This window comes from Chiloscyllium punctatum, chromosome 7 (assembly GCF_047496795.1).
Source record: "Chiloscyllium punctatum isolate Juve2018m chromosome 7, sChiPun1.3, whole genome shotgun sequence".
NCBI classification, from domain to species: Eukaryota; Metazoa; Chordata; class Chondrichthyes; order Orectolobiformes; family Hemiscylliidae; genus Chiloscyllium; species Chiloscyllium punctatum.
Window position 1 is genome coordinate 135744048 of NC_092745.1, and position 12078 is coordinate 135756125.

The 12078-nt window shown below is 51.4% G+C and overlaps 1 pseudogene; it reads right to left on the reverse strand.

Moving 5' to 3' along the window:
- Positions 1 to 12078, reverse strand: part of LOC140480172 (netrin-G1-like) — a 167655-nt pseudogene that overhangs the window by 116352 nt on the left and 39225 nt on the right.

Genomic DNA, 12078 nt, shown 5'->3' on the forward strand with positions numbered 1-12078 from the left:
AGACAGGCTCCCTGCCTGAGCGTTACACAGGAATCTTTCATTTCTTCAGCCTCTGACACTCTGCTGGGATAACCAGCAATTGTGGACCTTCTCCTGCAGCAGTCTCTCTCTCTCTGGTCCCACCAACAGCCGGGGAATAAGGATTCCTGTTGGATTGATTCCCATTTCCAGGCATCAGATGAGGCTGGGTATTGAGGGAAACATCATTATCCTACTCAGTAAACACATCTGGAACATCCAGGCAGGGAGCTCACTCACACAGCTCATGGCAACAATATCTGGCAAAGGGAATTCCATGGAATTCTCTTCCCCAGGGATCAGTGCAGGCTGGAACACTCAAGAGATTCACAGGCCGAGTTAGACAGTTTTCATCAACAAGGGGTCAAGCGTTACAGGGAGAGTATAAGGGGAAGGGACAGAAAGGAAATGAGGTCACTATCAGATCAGCCAATCAGAGATTATTGAATGTTGGGCATGTCCAATGGGCCGAATGGCCAATTCCTGCTCCTGTTTCTCATTGTGTTCAAAATGAAATGTTCATCTTCCTGGGAATCTGTCCCTTTATGTCTCCAAGGAGTGAATCATCTTTCTCAGTGACTCTCTCCTCCCAGACTTGACAGTGGGTGAGAGATTTGGTCGGGTGTGGTTCGTAAATGCAATTTAACAAAAAGCAATGTCAGAAATCAGCTCTCTCACTATCCTCAAGGAATCTTCCCATTCAGAAGGGCCCATTCAGCCCACAATATCAATGCTGTCCCAGCTCCCAGTTTATGATGTGATTTTAGTCAGTACTTTCTGTATTAAAACTGGACACAAAATGCTGGAAAAGATGGCCTGTCAAGGGTCACCTGACTTATTTGGTGAAAGGAAATCCCTCCCTTGTCACAAAAGGAACTTTCCCACTGATGTCTATTAATGGCCTTTCCCTGAAACCAATCAGAAAGGGCATTGATCATCAGATGGACTGGGTCATTCAGAAACAATAACACTGACCATCTTAAAGCTACAAGGTGTTCAACCACAACACCGAATATTAGAATCTGCACAAACCCAATCTCTTTGTTTGTAAAAGGACTTTGAACTGGCAAACAGCTCACATGAAGAGACAGCCATGTTTTCTGTCTCCTTCGAAACCCAGCAGCTGCTTATAAACTGTTCCACCAGAAACTGATCAAATCCTTTGCCATTAATTCAACCAGACAAGGGAACTAGTATATTGTCTTGACAACGGGAGATTCCAACAGAGAAAGGAACTGCCCTCCACCTTCACATTCACCCAAGGACCAACATGTGAGCAATTCGACTGTGAGAGATCTCACAACCTTGTGAAATCCCTTCAGTTTATAAAAACCCTCACTTCAACTTCAAAGCTTCAAAACAATCCAACATTTAAAAGGCATTTGGACAAATACATGGACAGGAAAGGATTAGAAGGATATGGGCCAAGTGCAGGGAAGTGGGGTTAGTGTGGGCGGACATTTTGGACAGCATGGGCCAGTTTGGGCCAAAGGGCCTGTCTCTGAGCTGTAGGACTCTCTGACTCTGCAGGCCTGTCTCACAGGAGACTGGAGATGGTAAATCTAACAGTGAGATAAATTTCATCTGTTGTACCTTCACCGATAAACTTTTATATTTTTGAACTCACTGATACTTGCTGCTGACCTTATTGAACCGGGATTCTGGATGAGTGATGCTGGAAAAGCACAGCAGTTCAGGCAGTATCCCAGGAGCAGGAGAGACGGTTTTGAACTCTTCATTGGGAGCTCTTCATCTGAGGAAGGGCTTAAGCCTGAATCGTTGATTCTCCTGCTCCTTGGATGCTGTCTGGTTGGCTGTGCTTTACCAGTACCACACTCTGGACTCTGATCTCCAGCATCTGCAGGCCTCACTTGCTCCTAAATAGCCAAAGACAGGCTGTTGCTGAGCAGTGAAGGAGACACGTATGTTCTGTCTGTGACCTACAGAGGTTCCTGTTATTTGGTGACAGTCTCATTGCTGTCTGGGAGATTGCTGTGCACAGTTGGTAGCTGGGTTTCTTCCATCAACACAGTGACTACATCACACAAGGATCTCATTGGCTGACCATATAACCTGCCTGCAACTGTCCCACAGTTAGATTCCCAAATTCATAGGAGACAGAGAGAGAGAGAGAGAGAGAGAGAGAGAGAGAGAGATGGTGTGTAAGGGAGAGAGAGAGTGTGTGTGTGGGAGACAGATTGAAAGAGAAAGAGTAAGTGAGAGAGTGTAAGATAGAGGCAGATGGAGAGCGAGAATCAGAGAGTGATACACAGATGGACAGAGAGAGACAGATCGATGGAAATTGAAAGACTGAGATCAAAAGATGTGAAATGTGAGACAGAGAGGGGTGAGAGATACAGAGTAATAGACAGAGGAGGAGAGACTGAGAGAAACAGAAAGTGAGAGAAGAAAAGAGAGGGAGCAGAGAGCTGTGATAAAAGAGAAAGCGAGAGACCCGTGAAACAGCCCAAGGTTCAGGCAGTGAGGAGAAACAGCCACTTACTGTCACTGGTCCCTGGGCTTTCACTGTGGAACAGTTTGATCTCCTGCTTCTGTGTCCCAGTCACACTGTTGGGAATCCTGCGTTCTCCTGGTTTTCCTGCAAAGGATCCTTCAGGAACAGAGAGGGAAGGAGAGAGATGACAGGGATAAGCTGCAAGACAGATCCCCCAGTCCCTCCACAAAACAGAATGCTGGCAGTCTGGAGATGCTTTGTGTTCGAAGGTTCTCAGAGCTCAGAGTGACTTTGTCACAAGTCTGTCTCGCTCCGTCCCTGGATCCCACCCCCTCGGGCTGTCAGAGTTCAACAAAGATTCTTGATGCTGCTACACTCCTTCCTCCAGGTTTAATGAGGAATTCAATCTCAGTGAGTGTGTGTGTGAGAGAAAGTGTGAGATGTGTGTGTGTGTGTGAGAGAGAAAGTGTGAGTTTGTGTGTGTGTGTGAGAGAGAGCCTGGCTCTTTGTGTGTGTGTGTGTGTGTGTGTGTGTGTGTGTGTGAGAGAGAGAGAGAAAGTGTGAGTTTGTGTGTGTGTGAGAAAGAAAGTGTGAGTTTGTGTGTGTGTGAGAGAAAGTGTGAGATGTGTGTGTGTGTCTGTGAGTGTGTATGTGTGTCTGTGAGTGTGTGTATGTGTGAGGGTCTGTGAGTGTGTGTGTGTGAGTGTGTACGTGAGAGTGTCTTTGAGTGTTTGTGTGTATGTGTATGTGAGAGGGTCTGTGAGTGTGTGTGTGAGTGTGTGTATGTGAGAGGGTCTGTGAGTGTGTGTGTGAGTGTGTGTATGTGAGAGGGTCTGTGAGTGTGTGTATGTGAGAGGGTCTGTGAGTGTGTGTGTGAGTGTGTGTGAGTGTGTGTATGTGAGAGGGTCTGTGAGTGTGTGTGAGTGTGAGCCTGGATCTGAGTGTAAGTGAGTGAGTGAGTGAGTAAACTGAGAGCAGGCACTCACTGGAACGTTCTGTCACTCTCTGTTCTTTCAGCTTTCTGACTGCTGCTTATGAAAGGCTCCGTGTGGATTGGATACCGACTCGATGACATCTGGGCACTGATTGGCTTTTTTCACATTTACATCGCACTGACAGGGTTACAATGAAAACAAACACTAACCTGCATCTACATAGCACCGCCCACACGCATCAAAATCAGACAGGTAACACAGGGGAATGCATCGCAGCAAACTGAGTCAGGGAGAAATAAAGAGAGGGATGTAGGGGCTGGAAGGGGTTATAGAGATAGGGAGGGGTTTAGGGACTGAAGAAGGTGACAGAGATAGGGTGGGGGTGTAGGGGCTGGAGGGTGTTACAGAGATAGGGAGGGGGTGTAGGGGCTGGAGGGGGTTACAGATTTAGGGAGGGGTGTAGGGGCTGGAGGGGGTTACAGATTTAGGGAGGGGGTGTAGGGGCTGTAGGGGGTTACAGATTTAGGGAGGGGGTGTAGGGGCTGGAGAGGGTTACAGATTTAGGGAGGGGGTGTAGGGGCTGTAGGGGGTTACAGATGTAGCGAGGGGTGTAGGGGCTGGAGAGGGTTACAGAGATCGGGAGATGGTGTAGGGGCTGGAGGGGGTTACAGATTTAGGGAGGGGTGTAGGGGCTGGAGAGGGTTACAGAGATAGGGAGGGGGTGTAGGGGCTGGAGGGGGTTACAGATTTAGGGAGGGGGTGTAAGGGCTGGAGAGGGTTACAGAGATAGGGAGATGGTGTAGGGGCTGGAGGGGGTTACAGATTTAGGGAGGGGTGTGTGACTCACAGGTTAATTGTGTCTCTGGGACTGAGCCTCATCTCTTTCCCTCACTGGAGTGCGGTCCTTACAGCTGGTCCATGAGGTTTCCCTGATCCCTGAGACTGGGAGCGGGGAGCTGAGTCAGTAACGTCCATCTCAGATCACACCACGTCATAGAGACAGAGAGATGAAAGTCACTGATAAAGTGTGAGGAACACAGACACACATTGTAACTGGTCTCAGTGAGGAACTGACACTGAGTTTATTAGCATGAGGGAAATGTGCTCAATGATCTGGGAAATGTTCGTGGGAAAATCTCCAAGTATCAGTCTGGGGAGTGTTCAGTCACTCTGTTCAGAAATCCCATGTTCCTCAGATCCCAGCTGCTCTGTATCATTAACATTCCCCAGTGTTGCTCCATATGCCCTTGTCCAATGAAGTGCAGGTGCCAATGTTATAAATTCTGTGTCTTATGATCCTGCCCCAGTAGTTATCTGATGAAGGAGCAGTGCTCGGAAAGCGAGTGCTTCCAAATAAATCTGTTGGACTCTAACCTGGTGCTGTGTGATTGTTAACTTTGTCCCACAAACTCACCCATCACAGTGTCTGAAAGCTCCAATTAATCCCCAGAATCTACACCTTTCCCTGAGAGAGACAATTCCAGATGCACCCCCACTATCCCCCCGTGTGGGGAGATGGTTCCTGATCTCCCCCTGTAGGGTCTGGCTCAGATTGGAAGGTCCTGCCCCTTGTCCTGGACTCTCCCCCCTCCTCTCTCCATCAACCCAATCAACTCCTTTTACCATCTGAGAGACCTCCATGGGATCCCCCTTTAATCTTCGATACTAAGGGGATTACAATCCGATCGATACAGCCCGGCCTCGTCCTTTAACCCTTTCCTCCCCGGGATCATTCTGGTGAATCTGCTCTGTCCCCCCCAAGGCCAGTCTCCCCTTCCTGAGGAGAGGGACACAGACCTGAACCCAGTTCCTCCTGATGGAGCTCAGGCCTTGACTTTGGGGAGCAGGAGGTATCATTTGTGTTCCAGACTCTGAGATAAAGACCAATGTTCCTTGAGCCTTGGTCAGACACAAGAATGGGACAGAATCACCATTCACTATCTGCCTCCCTCCTTTACAAAGGAGAAGGCCAAGGGAACCCATTAGAAATGGCACCTTTCCCACAATCTCCTGCTTTCTTTCCAATTCTCTCCTCTTCCCAATGAGAGGGATGGACATTGGAGATTGGCAGTTCCCTTGGATCTTACTTCCTTCCTCCGGAGCAGATGTCTCTGGGAAAGCATCATGTCAGCAGCTGACAGACTGAATTCAGGACAATGCTCACTGTCAGACTCACTCTGTTTCATTCCATCTTTTCAGAAAATTCCATTTTCACCATCTGTCATAGTGTGTCCTCACAACCCTAACCTGGGGTTTGGAATGACAACAATGGGTTTAAACCCCAATGCTATGTTTGTCCTTGGCCTGGTGTACTGGTGTGTGCATAATGTTGGACGTTAAACACCCCTGCGCAGCAGCTGAAGCTATGGAAATGAAATCACACTCACGCTGAGTGCAGTGACCAGCCCCTGTCAAAACAAACCAGGACGAAAGAATTTCAATCCCCCTGTGATCCGAGAGTTCTAAATCCGAATGCTCAAGCACTGACATTGGCAGGTGAAGAGCTGAAGGAGCAAGTTCACCTCCTTACCCAGGAGCTTAAGGATGTGGAGTCTCCTGACTGGAACCTCAACAAATTGGGAATCTCCACCGGACACTGGTTGGAACATTCATTTATCAGAAACTGGAAATCTGAGACTTTGTTCTTCCAGTAAGTTCCCTGGATCTCACTCTGTTTCCTTTAAATATGATTCCTGATCCCTCACCAGACTGTACCATGTAATTGGTGTCTCATCGAGGATTGTAGCAATGGTGTTGTGAGGGGGTCCAGGAGAAACAGGAGAATCAGGGGACAGTCTGAGGCAGGAGCTTTCTCAGATTCCCCGCACTCTGTGTGAAGATAAATTACATTGCAAACCTGGAATGTGTCAGAGTGAATTATCCCCACCTCGCTTCACGTTCCAGTTAAACAAAGATTTCTCCAGCTGACTCGTTTACATTCGGATCATTTCCAGCAAATCACTGAAATTGCAATAAAAAAAGATCCATTTCTCAGCAGCAAATCAGATTATTCTTTTTTCAACCATCCCAAACTGCACCAGAGGCTATCTTCAAATGTTGATTCAGTGCTTGGATATGAGCAGGAGTCAGTATAAAACAGAGAGCAGCCCTTTCTCCCCACACATCACTGTCACTTAATGCAGTGGGAATCTCACTGACAACTTCACACCTTTCTGAAGAAATAGACATTGACCAATTTGATCCATGGGTGGGGTCATTGATAACAACAGGAGGAAAAGAATGAAGGGAAGAGAAATCGAGGGAAGGGGAAAGTGAGACAGAGGAATAAAAGAGGATGAGAGAAAAGAAAGGAAGAAATGAGAGACAGGGAGAAAAAGGTGAGAATTAAACAAGGAAACAAACAATCCCCATTGGTCCCCGTCCACTCGAGACTTTCCAACCAGCAAGAATCAGGAAAGGGACCGCGTTACGTGGAGAGACTGGGTCTGAGGGTAAGCTGCGGGTTCAATGGGCAGTGCTCTGGCCTGTGACTCTCCAACAGTTCCCGGTTCACGACCCACTCCAGGCTGAATATAAAAATCACACCTGACACCAGCAGCTGACCAACATGGAGCTGATGGGCCGATGGGTCATGCCCTGTGCATTACTCTGTGAGTCCATGACAGTGGAGGACTGAGGGGATGCTGCACTGTCACAGATGCTGCCTTTCAGGTGAGATGTTCAGACTGAATCTCCACTTGCCCCTGTCAGGATGGGTCATCCATCCAATTGCACAGCCTGAAACAGGAGGGGTGGGGGGGAACGGGAGAGGGGAGCTCTCCTCAATGTCCCGACCAACATTCATCCCTCAATCAAAGCAGCCTCTTACAGACCAGAGACAACCAAAACCATTGGCCTCATCAGTCTCATAACAGACAGTCCAACAGCACAGAAAGAGGCGATACAGTCCCTCCAGGCCTCTCAATCTCATTAACGATTCACTTTCAAATCTCATTCTTTGAGCAAGTTTTCAGTGCCCTGTCCTAACATCTCCCAAAACCCTACGGTCTGATCACACTCCCCCCTGGACCTGCTGCTGGGCCCGAATCACCTTCGTCTCTGGAATACCTTGCCCACTCTCTCACTGTCTCACCTTCACAGACGCCCACTCTCTCACTGTCTCACCTTCACAGACGCCCACTCTCACTGTCTCACCTTCACAGACGCCCGCTCTCACACTGTCTCACCCTCAGAGACGCCCACTCTCACACTGTCTCACCCTCAGAGACGCCCACTCTCTCACTGTCTCACCTTCACAGACGCCCGCTCTCGCACTGTCTCACCTTCACAGACTCCCACTCTCCCACTGTCTCACCTTCATAGACGCTCGCTCTCTCACTGTCTCACCTTCACAGACGCCCGCTCTCCCACTGTCTCACCTTCACAGACGCCCACTCTCTCACTGTCTCACCTTCACAGACGCCCGCTCTCACACTGTCTCACCTTCACAGACGCCCACTCTCCCACTGTCTCACCTTCATAGACGCTCGCTCTCTCACTGTCTCACCTTCACAGACGCCCGCTCTCCCACTGTCTCACCTTCACAGACGCCCACTCTCTCACTGTCTCACCTTCACAGACGCCCGCTCTCACACTGTCTCACCTTCACAGACGCTCGCTCTCTCACTGTCTCACCTTCACAGACGCCCGCTCTCGCACTGTCTCACCTTCACAGACACCCGCTCTCCCACTGTCTCACCTTCACAGACGCCCGCTCTCTCACTGTCTCACCTTCACAGACGCCCGCTCTCACACTGTCTCATCTTCACAGACGCCCGCTCTCACACTGTCTCACCTTCACAGACGCCCGCTCTCCCACTGTCTCACCTTCACAGACGCCCGCTCTCTCACTGTCTCATCTTCACAGACGCCCGCTCTCACACTGTCTCACCTTCACAGACGCCCGCTCTCACACTGTCTCACCTTCGCAGACGCCCGCTCTCTCACTGTCTCACCTTCACAGACGCCCGCTCTCACACTGTCTCACCTTCACAGATGCCCACTCTCCCACTGTCTCACCTTCACAGACGCCCACTCTCACACTGTCTCTCCTTCACAGACGCCCGCTCTCTCACTGTCTCATCTTCACAGACGCCCGCTCTCACACTGTCTCACCTTCACAGACGCCCGCTCTCACACTGTCTCACCTTCACAGACGCCCGCTCTCACACTGTCTCACCTTCACAGACGCCCGCTCTCTCACTGTCTCACCCTCACGGATGCCCGCTCTCCCACTGTCTCACCTACACAGACGCCCACTCTCACACTGTCTCACCTTCACAGACGCCCACTCTCACACTGTCTCACCTTCACAGACGCCCGCTCTCACACTGTCTCACCTTCACAGACGCCCGCTCTCACACTGTCTCATCTTCACAGACGCCCGCTCTCACACTGTCTCACCTTCACAGACGCCCGCTCTCCCACTGTCTCACCTTCACAGACGCCCGCTCTCTCACTGTCTCATCTTCACAGACGCCCGCTCTCACACTGTCTCACCTTCACAGACGCCCGCTCTCACACTGTCTCACCTTCGCAGACGCCCGCTCTCTCACTGTCTCACCTTCACAGACGCCCGCTCTCACACTGTCTCACCTTCACAGATGCCCACTCTCCCACTGTCTCACCTTCACAGACGCCCACTCTCACACTGTCTCTCCTTCACAGACGCCCGCTCTCTCACTGTCTCATCTTCACAGACGCCCGCTCTCACACTGTCTCACCTTCACAGACGCCCGCTCTCACACTGTCTCACCTTCACAGACGCCCGCTCTCACACTGTCTCACCTTCACAGACGCCCGCTCTCTCACTGTCTCACCCTCACGGATGCCCGCTCTCCCACTGTCTCACCTACACAGACGCCCACTCTCACACTGTCTCACCTTCACAGACGCCCGCTCTCTCACTGTCACACCTTCACAGACGCCCGCTCTCGCACTGTCTCACCTTCACAGACGCCCACTCTCGCTCTGTCTCACCTTCACAGATGCCCGCTCTCCCACTGTCTCACCTACACAGACGCCCACTCTCGCACTGTCACACCTTCACAGACGCCCGCTCTCACACTGTCTCACCTTCACAGACGCCCGCTCTCCCACTGTCTCACCTTCACAGACGCCCGCTCTCACACTGTCTCACCTTCACAGACGCCCACTCTCACACTGTCTCACCTTCACAGACGCCCGCTCTCCCACTGTCTCACCTTCACAGACGCCCGCTCTCTCACTGTCTCACCTTCATAGACGCCCTCTCTCTCACTGTCTCACCTTCACAGACGCCCGCTCTCGCACTGTCTCACCTTCACAGACGCCCGCTCTCGCACTGTCTCACCTTCACAGACGCCCGCTCTCTCACTGTCTCACCTTCACAGACGCCGACTCTCTCACTGTCACACCTTCACAGACGCCCTCTCTCTCACTGTCTCACCTTAACAGACGCCCGCTCTCTCACTGTCTCACCTTCACAGACGCCCTCTCTCTCACTGTCTCACCTTCACAGACGCCCGCTCTCGCACTGTCTCACCTTCACAGACGCCCTCTCTCTCACTGTCTCACCTTCACAGACGCCCGCTCTCTCACTGTCACACCCTCACAGACGCCCTCTCTCTCACTGTCTCACCTTCACAGACGCCCGCTCTCTCACTGTCACACCCTCACAGACGCCCACTCTCCCACTGTCTCACCTTCACAGACGCCCGCTCTCGCACTGTCTCACCTTCACAGACGCCCGCTCTCGCACTGTCTCACCTTCACAGACGCCCGCTCTCTCACTGTCTCACCTTCACAGACGCCCGCTCTCTCACTGTCTCACCTTCACAGACGCCCACTCTCTCACTGTCTCACCTTCACAGACGCCCGCTCTCTCACTGTCTCACCTTCACAGACGCCCACTCTCTCACTGTCTCACCTTCACAGACGCCCGCTCTCACACTGTCTCACCCTCACAGACGCCCACTCTCACACTGTCTCACCCTCAGAGACGCCCGCTCTCACACTGTCTCACCTTCACAGACGCCCGCTCTCTCACTGTCTCACCTTCACAGACGCCCGCTCTCCCACTGTCTCTACCTTCACAGACGCCCGCTCTCCCACTGTCTCACCTTCACAGACGCCCGCTCTCTCACTGTCTCACCTTCACAGACGCCCACTCTCACACTGTCTCACCTTCACAGACGCCCGCTCTCTCACTGTCTCACCTTCACAGACGCCCGCTCTCTCACTGTCTCACCTTCACAGACGCCCACTCTCACACTGTCTCACCTTCACAGACGCCCGCTCTCTCACTGTCTTACCTTCACAGACGCCCGCTCTCCCACCGTCTCACCCTCACGGATGCCCACTCTCTCACTGTCTCACCCTCACGGACGCCCGCTCTCTCACTGTCTCACCTTCACAGACGCCCACTCTCACACTGTCTCAGCTTCACAGACGCCCGCTCTCTCACTGTCTCACCCTCACAGATGTCCTCGCCACTGACGGTCCTCACTGGATCTCCCCAATGTATATGTCACTGATGATGCTGGGTAATGCACCGGCCCCAAACACGCTGCGTTGGATACTGACACCGCCAGGAACTCAAAGTCTCTCCGATACCACCACCAGGAGTGTGTACTGTGCCCACTCAGCGTGTTGGTAGGAGGCAGAGGCTTGTGTCCAGTGGTATGGTTTGTAAGTTTGCAGATGACACCGAACTTGGAAATGTAGTGGACAGCGAAGACGGTTCCCTCAGGTTCCATCGGGATCGTGATCAGACGGGCCAATGGGCCAAGGAGCAGCAAGATGGAGGTTAATTCAGATAAATGTGAGGGGCTGCATTTTGGAAAGGCAAATCAGGCAGGACCTATACACTTAATGGTAAGGTCCTGGGGAGTGTTGCTGAACAAAGAAGCCTCAGAGTGCAGGTTCATAGCTCCTTGAAAGTGGACTAGTAGGTAACTAAGATAGTGAAGAAGGCATTTGGACCTCTATTGGTCAGTGCACTGAGTACAGGAGTTGGGAGATCATGTTGTGGCTGTAAGGACATTAGTAAGGCCAATTTTGAAATACCGTGTTCAATTCTGCTGTAGGAAAGATGCTGTTAAACTTGAAAGGGTGCAGAAAAGATTTGGAAGGTTTGAAGCTATAGGGAGGGACTGAACAGCTGGGGCTGTTTTCCCTGGAGCATTGGAGACTGAGGGGTGATCTTATAGAGGATTGGGTAAATAGGCAAAGTCTTTTCCCTGGGGTGGGGGAGTCCAGATCTAGAGGGCATAGGTTTAGTGTGAGTGGGGAAAGATATAAAAGAGACAGAAAGAAACTGCAAAGGAATGCAATAACAAGTGGGCAGAGTGGATGAGCCCTCGGCTCAGAAACCCAACCCCACCATCATCGCAGAGACATTGGAATCGGATAGGGAGAGGCAGGAGGAGGGAGGGGGCATGGATTGTGAGGGGGTGAGGAGAATGGAGCCAAGGGGAGGAATGATGAGGAGGTTTAAGGGAGGAGGGAGTGAGAGATTTCTGCGAGCTTTATTTATTCACTCATGGGATAAGGGCATCACTGGCCGAGCAGCATTTATTGCCCATCCCTAATTACCCAGGGAGCAGTTGAGTCAACCCCATTGCTGTGGGTCTGGAATCACATGTAGGCCAGACCAGCCGTTTCCTTCCCTGAAGGGTATTAGTGACCCAG